Genomic DNA, 14,170 nt, shown 5'->3' on the forward strand with positions numbered 1-14,170 from the left:
TCTGGATGGAAGAAGTTTGTCGAAAGAAAAAATATAATTCACCAGAGAATAACACAAAGTTACAAGGTAAACACTTGCTTTATAATAGCACCCTACTATATGGTGCATGACAATTCTTATTCCTTATAGCTTTACAAGTTTACGCGTGCGCTACATTCCGATGCCTATTTCATCGGAATATGAGTGCCACATTTAATAATCAATCCCTGGCCTTGCTTTAAGCAAGTCGCGTGCCCACAAGGCTGCGTAAAATAAGCAAAATGCTCCAATTTCCTTATTCTTCTTGCAGGTGTGTGTACGTATGGGAACATGATAGTTGGCCGCCGACCGAGAGCGTTTTCATCCCCCTGTGTAACTGTTCAAAGTTCCATCGAGAATAGCTATGTAACAGTCACAAAGTAAGTGCACTGGCAAATTTTTCTTATGATATAGTTTAAGCTTCGATTTCCAGTTAAAAAACATATTTATATACGTTCATTTTTGTTTTTCAATATGTGTGAAATTTCTTAGAGAAGAGTTTGCTAAAAAATTTATTCCTGCGTTGTTTGACGCCAAGGTGCGCCGACCAGTTCAGACGGCAGTATAAGGAGTGACCATAAACGCATCATTTTAAAAATGGGATATGTAGTTGGGAAAGAGAGCAAGGAGAGCAAAATCTCCAGTCCAAATTTGAAGGCTGAACAAATAGCAAATATAGTCACTAGAGCTGAGGAAGAACTTGGCAAATGGCCAATTGTAATAACGACAGCTTCCAAGTGTAATAACGACAGAAATACGGAAAGATAAATAACTTGTTTCTTGGAGAGGAAAAAGGAAACCGAAAAGCTGGTGGAAGAAGGAGATACGAGAAGCAATCGCCGAACGACAGAAAGCATCTTGAGAGCACAGGCAGGCAAAGAAGGCACAGTTGCCGCAGGATGAAGTAAGCAGTAAATGGGAAATATACCGGGAGAAAAAGTCAATGGTTCAAATACTGGTGCAAGCAAAATGAAAAGGTGAAAGTGAACTTTGGTTGTCAGAAATACGTGAGAAAAAGAAGGCCGCACCTAGAACATTTTGGAACCACTAAAAATTATTAGGCAGGAAGTCAACAACAATAGAACAGCATATCCTAGATTATATGAAAACAGACTGAAAGGAGAAGCGGCAATAAATTGCACCCGAAAAGTAACAGCCGAATCTTTCCAAGGCAATGACGAGGTTGTATTTGAAGAAAAAAAGAGCATGAAAGAGACCCAAGTGGGAAAGGAGCTGGTGCTGACAAGTTTCAACTGGAAGAAAGCCGAAGAGAAAATTCCTAAGCGCACAGCCACAGGGCTAGACGAGGTTCCCGTTAGGCTAATTAATGAGCTAGGACCAAAAAGTCAAGAAGCTCTAGTGAAAGAAGTGCAAAGAACTTTAAAAATTAGACGAGTACCAGGCAGTTGGCTACAAAGTAGGATGAATTTATTCATAAAGGTAAGGGGAAGAACGATATAATTCACTGAATTCACTGATATAGACCGTTGACTGTTTCATCGGTAATATACAGGCTAGTAATGCAGGCAATCAAATTAAAGCTTCAAGCATGTGCAGAGCATAATGGCATTTTGGGATAACGTCAGAATGGCTTCAGAATACGTTGACGGTTAGATGATAACTTATTTGTTCTTAATCAGTGTATTGAAATATCAAAAGTAGAAAGCAGACCGTAATATGTGGCATTTTTAGACATTACAGGAGCCTATGACAACGTAGAGCGCAATATTTTGTGGCATATTCTGGAAGGGGAAGGCTTAAGTGACGATTGTCTACAGCTTTTGAGAGAGGTTTACCTAGAAAATACCGTTTGCGTTGAATGAGAATGGATGAGGAGCTAGGAGAATGTTCATATCAACAAGGGACTGAGGCAGGGGTGCGCTTTATCCCCATTGCTGTTCATGACCTACATGCTGAGGGTGGAGGGGGCGGTAGAAGGAAGTAATATCCGCTTTAATCTCATACAAACAGGCGGGTAGAGTAGTAAAGTAGCAGCTTCCAGGTTTATTTTATGCGGACGACACTGTTTTGCTGGCTAAGAAGCAATGTGATTTGCAACGTCTCGCAAATATCTGCGGACAGTAAGGCAACAATTTAGGTTCGAAATTTAGTGTTACGAAATCAGGTGTTATGGTATTCAATGAATACAGTGAACAGACAGTGGCGATACGGGGCCATGAAATACCGTGGGGTACAGAATACAAATACCTTGGTATATGGATAAACGAAGGCAATAGATATATGGAAACACAGGAAAAAACAATAACAGTGAATGGGAAGAGAAATGCAGCCATAATGGAAGCACAGAGCGCTATGGTGATGCAATAGGTACGAGGTGCTCCGAGGTAAGTTGAAAGCTGTAATGGTTGCAGGACTTACTTTTGGAAATGCGATTGTTTGCTTTAAATCAGCGGTACAATGAGGACTTGATGGAAGCCAAAAGTCAGTGGGTCGCCTCGCATTGGGTGCTCACGGGAAGACTACAAATGAAGCTCTGCAGGGTGATATGGTCTGGACTAGCTTTAAAGCGAGGGAAGCTCGCAGTAAAATTGAGCATGAAGAACGACTGAAGAATATGCAAGAAAGTAAATGGACTGGGAGAGTGTTGAGGTATCTCTTCAGGAACGACATTGATTCACAGTGGAGGAAAAGAACTACGACGCTAACCAGCACGTATGCGGCCTGTAGGGTGGGCAACACAGCAACGACGCACGTCAAGGGGAAAGTCAGAGAGGCTGAAATAATCTCATGGGTGGTGGCAATGGAAAAGAAACCTGCCATAAGTAACTTATCAAGAGGAAAAAACGAAATCAGGAAAGAAACAAATTATAATAACTCAAAGGGATGCTCATTACTTTTCGAAGCGAGATCGGGATGTCTTAGAACACGACGCACCTATAAAGCGAGATATAAAAAGGAAGAAGAATTATTTTCTTGCTGCGGTAAAGGTAGGGAAACCATGGAGCATGTTTCATTAGAATGTGAAGACGTCTACCCAATGATCGATTTAAGCACCACTGGCCTCCTTGAAGCCCTTGCATTCAGCGGGAGCAGTGTTAAAGCAAACATATCCGTAATAGGCATTAGTAAGAGGCGATTGGAGAATTGGTTCAAGAAAAGTAGGAAAACGACACAAACAGAGAAGTACATAAACACAGTTCGCAATAGGGGATGTGAATATTTGGTTGTGGGAGTTCATAGGGTATTTTTTTCTTTTTTTATTGTTCAACCTAGGTAAGGAATTAGGCAGTATAACAGCAAAAGCTGCTGGCGCAACCCACCACCCCGTTCTAAAGGGGACACTCATAACATCCATCCATCCATCCATCCATCCATCCATCCGGCGGAATATCGGCTCCCGCTTGGTTAAAAGTTTTCGGCAGGTTCTTTTAGATGCAACGTCTCAAACTTCGTATCATTGGACGTGGTTGGTCGCAAGTACACGGAAGGCACAAAAATTTTACCAGTTGGTGCTTTTGTGACTTTTATCTGAGCTGTTTTCTTGTGGACCATGTTGGCGCACCGCTAAGCCGAAGGCTCGCAGCCTAACGGCGGAGCAGGACCTGCTCGGCGAGACGCTTGTTCGAGTCGCTCGTAACGCTCGGCGAGAAGCGATGCTATGGCCTCCAATCCAGATTTGGTGATTCTTGAAGGCATGCATAATAACCCGGAGGACGCGAGGTGCTCAGCCTGGGTAACAGCGGTGGGCAAAAGAAGAAAAAGAGCGTGCCGGACGAGTCAACGACGCGATGGCTCGAAGCGAACGAAAAAGGCGGGAAATGCGTCCGCCGCACGGAGCGCGTTGAAGCGTATCTTCGACACCTCGAGGCTCCCCAGACTACCGAGTGAGGAATTCAAGACCATCGCCCGACTTCGAGGGCGCTTGGACGTAAAAAAAGTGGATTTGATACAACTCGCACGGGCGCTGTCCATGGCAGCGGCCCTGGCACCGGAGCAAGTGCGGATGAGATGGTGTGCACCAATGGCATCGATAACATTACAGTTAAGGCAGACGGTGGAACCGCGTATTGCGGCTTTAAATAAGAAGAACGTGCAGCTTAAGGAGGAAATGCGTAAGTTGAGGACAGACCTCGAATTGATTCGGAAAGCACAGAACAGTCAGTGCAGCACGTCGACCGCGCCCGCACCAAAGCCGGTACTGGGGCTGGCAAAGCGTAAGGCGCGTCCCCCCTAGTCGACGCATGACGCGGTGCAGCTCATGCAGGAGGCGTCCGCATTCACGTCCACGCCCGCCGTGACGATCGCGAAAGAATCGATTGCGAAAATCCTCGATCGATTGGCGAAGGCGATTAGGACACATTCCGGACCTATCGAGCAGCAATCCGAGACCAAAAAGAAACAGTCTGAGGACATTGCTACCCTCAATCGCAAAATGGGGATCATCATCATCATCGTCATCAGCCTGGTTACGCCCACTGCAGGGCAAAGGCCTCTCCCATACTTCTCAAACTGCCCCAATCAGGCACTAATTGCTGCGATGTTGTCCCTGCAAACGTCTTAATCTTATCCGCCCACCTAACTTTCTGCCGCCCCCTGCTACGCTTCCCTTCCCTTGGAATCCATTCTGTAACCCTTATTGACCATCCGTTATCTTCCCTCCTCATTACAAGTCCTGTCCATGCCCATTTCTTTTTCTTGATTTCAACTAAGATGTCATTAACTCGCGTTTGTTCCCTCACCCACTCTGCTCTTGTCTTATCCCTTAACGTTACACCTATCATTCTTCTTTCCGTAGCTCGTTGCATCGTCCTCAATTTAAGAAGAACCCTTTTCGTAAGCCTCCAGGTTCCTGCCCCGTACGTGAATACTGGTAAGACGCAGCTGTTATATACTTTCTCTTGATGGATAATCGCAACCTGCCGTTCAAAATCTGAGAAAGCCTGCCAAACGCACCAAAGCCCATTCCTACTCTTCTGATTATTTCAGTCTCATGATCAGGATCCGCGGTCACTACCTGTCCTAAGGAGATGTATTCCCTTACCACTTCCAGTGCCTCACTACCTATCGTAAACTGCTGTTCTCTTCCGAGACTGTTAAACATTGTTTCAGTTTTCTGCAGATTTATTTTTAGACCCACCATTCTGCTTTGCATCTCCAGGTCAGTGAGCATTGAGAAGGTGCAGCGGTGGCGTAGAGATAGAACATCCGCCTCGCGTTCAAGAGGACCATGGTTCGAATCCCGGTGCCGCGCAATTTTCCACCGGATAAAAAAAATCCGCATGTTGATAAAATGGCATAAACAGGCCTGGAGTGTGGCCTGATTCCTGTGACCAGAACCTGTAACGCACTCCCTCACCCGAGCAGGATTGGCCACCCTGGTGCAGTATTTGGCCACAACCTCCTATATGAACCCAACAATCAAAGTCAGAATGGGGATAATGGAGGCTAAAATAGTTGACGTCAGCAGATCGAAGGTGTTCGGTAAAGTTAAGGAAGCTCAACACACTTGCGTAGCATTAGGCAACTGCACCGCGCTCCAGGGATGTTATCGCAATAGAGACACAATGGCGGACAATATGGATAGAATATTTCTGTAGCATTGGAACTGCGCCAGCTTTCAACGCCGCAAGGCCACGCTACAGTTTGTGAAAGCACAAGGGGACAAACACTGCACATCCTGCTCCTACAGGACATCATTTACGAGGAAGCGACCTTTCCGAGCACCGCGTCATCAGGACGAAAGGGAACCTTAGGAGAGGGGTAATCACGCTGGTTCAGAAGGCAATCTCTTTCCAGGAACACGATATCACAGTAGACAGAGCTGATGCCAGCACCATATGGGAGGTGCAACTGGTTGAGATAATCCTTAGTGGCAGAATCAAACAGAGAATATTCATCATCAATGCACAAAGCCTCCGACAGATCAAAAGCAGAGTTTTCGCGGACTCCTAAACAGGGCATCCGCCATAGCGGGGGCAGTTCCCTGACAGTGGCAGAGGACTTCACTGCCATGCACAGGGCATGATGGAATGATAAACAAACGGTGAAGGCAGTTAACGTGGTCACGACGGTGGAAGACTAACGCGTTGACCCTAGTGGCGGACCGGCGCTTCCCCACGAGGACACGCACCTCGGTTTTGATAGACAGGATGGCAGATGTAGCCTTTTTCAGAAACATTGATACCGCCTTGACTAACTTGAAGGAAAATCGAGGAAGCGACCATCACAGCCTTGCGTTATTGATCAGGATCAGATTGTCCCGGCTTAGGAAATACAAATACGCTGATTGTGATCTCTTCTGAAAAATGCGGGACGAGGATGAGTCACGGTACGCTGCACTGGAGGATCTGCTCGTGCAGGCCAAGAGAGACTTTGAAAGGACAAATAAGGAAATATTTACAGACCTCGAGACCACCAGGATAGACGCGTGCCTGGCGCATCTCCTGGAGGCCAGGAAGTCTGTGTTCAAGAGGGAGAAAGCAACAAGGCTAAAGCGCAGGCTTGGAAAGAAGATGATGGAGCTTAATCGCAGCACAGAAAAACACTGTATGCAGCTCAACAGACAACAATACATCGAAACATGTACTGTAGCTGATGCGATAATGCGCACGGGGAAAGAATGTAACCTTCTTAAGCAGCTGCTCCATGATAAACGGACCAATGTTAATCGCAGGCTAGCCATGGATAGACTAGCGCATGAGCAAAAAGAGGCGGGCCATACCGGTACGTCCCTTCTCCGAAATCTGGCACGGAAATATCTTTCGATAGGGAAGGATGAACTACTCGAATGCCCTCAATACGAAGGGGAGGACGCCCTAAAGCTCGATTATCCGTTTTTGGAGGCGGAGGTCAGGGAGGTCCTCCACAATCTCAATGGCAGGTCGCCCCTGGACCGGACGGCATAATCAACTGGGTCCTGAGGAACCCGGACGACCGGTTCATTAGCGCAATTGCAAAGGAAATCAACAAGGTAGAGCAGGAAGGTAGTGTTCCGGACTGGTGGAAGTAGGCGATGGTATAATTCCCCCCTAAGCCTGGAAAGCCCACAAGCCTAGGCAACCTACGGCCAATTTCACTGACGTCGTGCTTGGGTAAGTTGCCGAGCACGTGATGTTTAACAGGATCTCGAAACACATAGAGCGAACCGGGTCGTTTCCGTGCAATATTTTAGGGTTTAGACCATCACTTTCTACGCAGGATGTCATGATACTGCTTAAGAGTAAGGTTGTTGACAACAGGACAGTGAAATCAGGGGCATTCTGGCACTGGACTTGTCCAAAGCCTTTGACATCGTGTCACATGGCTTCATCTTAAACAACATTTCGGCATTGAACCTTGGAGGTATATTTCTCTTGTTCCTGGCGTCATTCCTGAGGAGCAGGATGGGGGTCGTCAATTTGGGGCGGACCAAATCAGAACTATTCGCGCTCGGAAATAGAGGGACGACACAACGGGCGTTGACCTCCCCCTTCTGTTTAACATTGCAATGCGCGGGCTCGCGAAACAGCAGGCCGCCGTAGCAAATGTGGGACACGCTCTATATGACGACGACATTAAGATCTGGTTCCCGGTAGGCTCGGAGACGGCCGTGGAACAGGTGCTCCAGCAGACCTTGGACGTGGCGGAATGCTTCCTGAGGGGCGCGGGTCTCAGACTCTTCCCGGTCAAGTCAAAGCTCACGTTATACAAACCAACAAGGCTGGGGGTTCGGGGGCTCGTGCTGCTCGAGCAGATCCCCATACATGCTAATACGCAGGATGACCAGAAGATCCCCAGGGCGAACGGTGTCAGAGTTCTAGGACTGTTTCTCGGCGCCAGGGGCTGTAGTATCCAAATCTTGCCACTTAAGACCTCCCAAACCGAGATTATTCTTATATAATCTGCAGCGTCTCCATTAGGAAGTGGAGGCAAGGCGAGCACAATCTACTTAGGGCGCATCACGCTTTGCTTATGAGCCACATTGACAATGTGGTCTCAGTCCTGCAGTTGACTAAAACGGAAAGGCACATGCTTGATGTGCTGATGCGAACCATTATGCGCAGATTCCGGTCACGGAGAGCATGGACATGCTAATGCAGCTCGGCATTCACAGCAGCACCTTCGAACTAACAGGTGCGCAACTGTCGTCACAGATCACGAGGCTCTCGGGCTCCAGCACGAGTAGGCGGCTCTTGGAGGCGGGGGGCTTGCGGCGGCGATACACTCATGGTGAAGCAGTTCAGTTGGACGAGAACTCAAGAGGGACCTATGTCGTCGGTCCTTTCCGTAGAAGCGTTCCCCCGCCGCGCAATGCAGGCAGACGAGGAGCTCGTGCCTGGGCCATCATAAAGAAACCGGTTGGCACAGAAACCTTCCTGGACGCAGCTCAATACACGCGCTCCGGTAAATTCGCCGTCACGGCTGTCAGCCAGAAAGGCGAGCTTCTATCTGCGGCCTCGGTAGGTGCTGTAACAGCCGACGTAGCAGAGTAGGCGGCGCTTGCGCTGGAGATGCGAGATTCTAAACGGCCGTATATCTACACTGACTCCCGCGGGGCCGCCAGGGCTTTCACCTCGGAAATGGTTGCGAGACAGGTGGCGGCACTTCTGAAATGCAAGTACAAAACCAATTCTGACCTCGTGCATTACATTACGTGGTTCTCCGTTCATGTGGATGACGACGTGCTGCCGGGCCGCCCGAACTCCAATAATATTGCTATCCGCCGTGTGCAAGAACTCACGCTCCATGACGGTGACGGGGCTCTATTGGATCCGAAAAAGTTCGGCCACAGCGACCAGTTATTACCCTTCCATGATATACTACAAAGAGAACCGTAGGCGCTTTCCGTCGCCACACGAACAACTATGTAGATCTCAAGCGATCATGCTTGCGCTGCTTCAGACGAGGTCATATCCTTCGCGACGTTTCCTAATCAGGATTTACAAGGAAACTGATCCACAGTTAGAGGTCGGACAAAGCAGCAGGTGAAGACATTTGGGGAAGGCATAAGGATGAAGACTCCCCTGAAAAGTTCGCCCCAGCCGCAGAAAAACACTATTACTGGACCTCAGTAAAGTTTTCACTCGAATTGTTCTGACCACCACTGAGACGAATCCATAATGTGGAAGAGAAACAACGAAGGCGATTGGTAAAGAAATATGTATATAATTAAAACAAACCGCTACACACACAAACCAACTAAACAAGATGCCAAGAGTAAAAAAACACGTTCATGCAGTTCCAGATGTTCACAAACAAGTAAGCAATCATATAAAACAGTTAGGTCCGTGAGCGGTCACAATTACTTCACATGCGTTGCGGTGCAGCTGCAGGGCGTCGGCCGCGGGGGCATCAGTCGCTTCTTGCTTCTTTAGGATCAGCCACAGCACGGCCAGGGAGTCACAGGAGGGGAATGGCAGAAAGTTCTTGTCTTCCCCACCATGTCACCAGGACCCGCGAACACCACAGGATGAAGAAAGGCCGTGGCCGGACCGTCACTAAAGCCTCGAAACTCGGGCCCCAAGCCCGCCAGCTTCGATTCTCCGTCTGGCATTCCTTACGTCTTGAGGCGCGGACCTACAGCCCGGCCGCCTTGCTTCCTCCGACCGGCGCTCCTGAAGTATTGAGCTCCGGACCCACAGCCCGAAAGCCTCGCTTCTTTCACGGCATAAACCGGTCATTTTCTCCCCGACAAAGAAAAAAACCTTCAGTATTCTTTGTTCTCTTCTTCTCCTCCCTGTTCCAGGACTCATGTATTTTCGTTGTTGGCTTTTGGCCCAGCTGTCGCGTGCTCCGAGTTCGCTCTAAATGGTGTTTTTTTCAGCGTTTCAGCGAATATTTTTTCCGTATTCTTAGGAATTTTGGTGCTCAGAACCGCGAACCCCTTCAGAGTGAGCGCACAGTGTCCCTTTTTGACCCCTAGCCGGACTTTGTTTTGAAAGAACGACTTCTGCTCCGAATCGACAGGATACGTCTAGCTATGCCTAGGCTTAGTTTGAGTACGGTCGTGCCAGCTGGCAGTCGCCCAGTAGCCCTCCTGCATCACGGACTCGATGAACGCTCCTATACCCATCGTAGGCCCTAGTCAGCAATTAGAATTTCTCACGGATTCAAGCATGGAGTCTCATTCGTCTGAAATCACATTGCAACATCGGACCCCGAGCTTATCGTGACTGGGAACGCGCCCGCAATCTGAGGTGGACGCGGAGGTCGATGCGGCGGCTCGGCGCCCATGACGGCGACGCCGCTCGCGATGATGGGCCTCGAGGGCAGCATGGATTACGAGAATGACGACACATCGGACTGGAGTCCGGTCAACTACCGCAGATACACGACTCGAAGACTCTAGGGTGAACTGTGATAGGAGCGGGTGAGCAGGCCTTACTTTTTCGTGCTATTCAAGCCGCTTAGAAAATACCTATAGAATTGGTCCCAAAGTCAGCCATTACCCGCCTCATAGAACAAACTGCTCCTACTGGCTTTGCAGCCGAACAGTCGGCATTGCGAATACAGTTAGACTTTCTATTTGGGATCAATAGCACTTGAAAAGTTTGCTGGAACGGCGCGAGCTCACACTAACGTTGAGAACTTATGCTGAGGCATGTAGGATTCTTGTTTACATAGTGGGCCCAACCGAAACTGCGGAAGTCACTAGCAAGGGGTCCGTGACAATTCCATCGGGGCACACCAAGGAATACATCGCCAATCACATTTCTTGCGAATCTGGTAAAATTCTGGGATTTGGTATGTTAGGTAAGACACAGATGCTTCTGGTCACATTTGATATACCACATCCTCCTAGAAGACTCTCCTTGGACTACGAAAATGTCCCAGCGTATGACCACTTACGTAAGGCCCTGGCATACTTCCGGTTTCCCGGGATGGCTAGCATGGCCAAGTTCTGCCTCTCGCCGGCAGTGTGTCGTCATTGTGGTCGAACGCATAAAGAACATGGCCAATATCAAGGGACGCCATTCTGCATTGCCTGCAGGGTAGCGGGGCATACTTCTCAGGCCCCAAGGTGTCCCACTAGAGCGTGTAAAGGCGCATTCTCACCAGCTCACAAGAAATATCCTGCTACTGAAACAGAATGGGGAGAGCAGGAACCACCATTAGCTAAAAGTACGGGCATCCCTGTCAAGACATGGTCGCAGGTAATGACCTACAACAGAGCAAAAACTAGCATTAAGAGTGAGGATAGGATCATCGTTTGGAGTAAGTCCAAACGTCCAAACGGAATGTTTGGAGTAAGGCCAAGCTGTCTCGGCATACGCCTTGCACAAGTTCCAACAACAAAATGGAAAACCTAATAGAACAGATATTAGATGCAATGCAACAGCAGATCACATCTTGGATGCAGGCCTCCCAAGGACAAAAAGAACAAGCAGCAGTAATTCAACCGCAACTTGGAAAAGCTACAAAGCCACCTTCACCACCACTGCCTGAGAAATCTGCGTTAATTCCACTGCTCTTTGCAATCTAAAACTACAAATTCGCCAAAACCGGAACGCAAGGTGCGCCTCGGAACTACCTTTCTGCTCTCGAAAGAAAAGCTCCCGTTACAGCGCACCGGGTAGTGGACACTATCATGCAACTTCTGGAGAAAGTGAACTGTCGTATGGAGGCAATTGAGCGAGCGATTGAACAGGAACATTTTATCATGCAACACAAAGAGTTCCACGAGCGGGAGCTAGCCTAGCATAAGGCTGCTTTATACGAATGCAAGAGGAATTGGTGCGCGCCCGCAGTACAAGCAGGAATTGATTATGAAAATGTGCAACAATATATGTATTCAGCGGAACTGCAGAAGCATCTCTCAGTATATCAAAGTGCTAAAGCATCAAACTGAACAATACAAACCCCTCATCATTCTCCATCAAGAAACTAGGGGCCCAGCTTCAACGCCATAACTATCAGACTTTCACGCACCCAACAATCACTCACGTTTCTAGAAAGGGCGCAGACTTTGTGCCATTGCAGAAAGGGGAAGCAGCCGTATTATTTCAGAAGTCATGCATTGCAATACTGATGAATACAACGCAAGCGAGCAATCACTACAGGCAGATCGTGGTAGTCAAGCTGGCTTTACCCGGTAAAGGCAAACAGCATTCCTTGTTGTTTACCTCGGTCTACTACAGACCACATTGCGGCACCACATCGGTGAACGAATAAATATGGACAGCGAAGCTGTTCGACGAAGACAACGGCACTCAGATCATCACAGGTGGCGACTTCAACGCCAAACATGGTATCTGGCGATATGCCACTTGATTCAATAGGACGCCTCTTGGCTGATGAATTAAAGCCATTACCGCTTCATATTTGCTGTACCATTGGGATGCATACACGAACACGGCTTCATGTGAAGCGAGCCGATACCACAACCGATTTAACCATTGCCTCCTCGAAAATACTAATACGCTGGGAAACTCATCCTACCACATGGGGCAGTAATCTCTACCCTATTATTTTTACCATCACCAACAATATTTGCAAACCACGCACACGTATTGTCACAATCAACTGGTCCCACTTCCGAGATAGCGAAACTAATTCGAATCTATTGAAACATTAGCTTAACTTATGGGCGGCAACCTCATCTCTGCCACCGAAGAAACACTTGGGGAAGAAGACGACGGAGTAATCTACTCCAAAATTATTACTGTCTACAAGAAGGTTAACAAGCTCAAACAGAAGTACAAGACCAATGGCAGAAGTTATCATACTCTCCTATGAGAGGTATCCTCGAACTTACCAAGCAGCATGGTGAAGACCTCAGTCGAGCGCATTGTGTCTCCACCTGCGAGCGACTAGGCAAGATCAAACGCATGAAAGAGCTCTAGCGGATCCTTCGCAAAATACTTGGCGAAAGGCAGAGGGCATCCCCACTAGAAAACCTTGCACTTCGACGCGGCTCCGACAAGCCCGAAAAGGAAATCGTAAAACCATTCTTCCCTGGCGTAAGCACTACAGTGTCCACGCCCCTCGAAACGCCAAACTAGATTCCACAAACCCTGAACTAGATGCCCCATTGACGCTTGGGGAACATCATGCCCCCATTAAACAGGGTAGAAGCGATTCTTCTTCGGGTCATGATGGTATCACCTGGAAAATGTTGCGAAACTTGTCGGAAGCTCAAATGGCTCTTCTAGGAGTAATAAACAAGCAGTCGTTCCAAGAAATTGTTCCGAACAGCATGTCCCTTTCAATAATCAATCCGATACCAAAAGCCGCGAAAGGCTACAAAAATCTCCAATCTCTGCCCCAAAACGCTCACACCAGCCATTTGAAAGCTCACTGAGCGCATGACACATACAAGGATAACACACTACATTCCTATATCGCACACAAGGCTTGCACCCGTCCGAAGCCGGGTTCAGGCCAAACATGTGAACCCACAATAACCTCCGGTTGCTTCAGAGGACCCTAAATAGAAATTCACGGAGTGGACCACAGGACTGCATCATCGCTATCGACATGTGGAAAGCATTTGATAATGTCAAGCAAGATCACATTCTCTCAAATCTTGAACGCCTATATCCCAGCCAATGAACAATAGAATGGGTCGCACGATTTCTTGAAGTCAGACACATTCGACTTTGCATCTACAGCAATGCCGTTCAAGTCACATATTATCTCGACCGAGGAGTCCCTCAGGATTAAATTTTGGGACCACTGCTTTTTAATGGGGCCATGCTCACTGTGGCCCCGCGAACTAGGGACAAGCACTGGCGCCCGCTATACCATATATGCGGATGACATAACCATTTGGACAGAAGCACTAGACTATGGCGGGAACGCCGAGCACGTGTCCACCGAACTTCAAGCGGCCCTTATTGCGCTCGAAGACACCCTTCATAAACTGGGACTAACCTTAGCACTTGAGAAATCGCACCTTCTATGTGTGAATGGCAGACGAAGCGCACCCCGGCCACGGCAGGCATTAATGTTGACATTCGGTCAACACGAACTCCGGGCCACGCACGGTCGCCTTAAAATTCGTGGGAATCTTATCCACAGTTGCAATACGGGACAATATTGGACCACTGAGCTTAAAAAGCAATGAACCAGGTTCTTTCACACTATAAAGCGCGCCTCCAACAAATTCGGTGGGGCGTGCAAGACAGCCTATGCCCCCTCATTAGATCCATTTCAATTGGTAAAGTCACCTATGGCAACACAGTTGTAACACCACCAAAACAGCCGAAAAAGC

This window comes from Dermacentor variabilis, chromosome 3 (genome assembly GCF_050947875.1).
Source record: "Dermacentor variabilis isolate Ectoservices chromosome 3, ASM5094787v1, whole genome shotgun sequence".
Taxonomy (NCBI): domain Eukaryota; kingdom Metazoa; phylum Arthropoda; class Arachnida; order Ixodida; family Ixodidae; genus Dermacentor; species Dermacentor variabilis.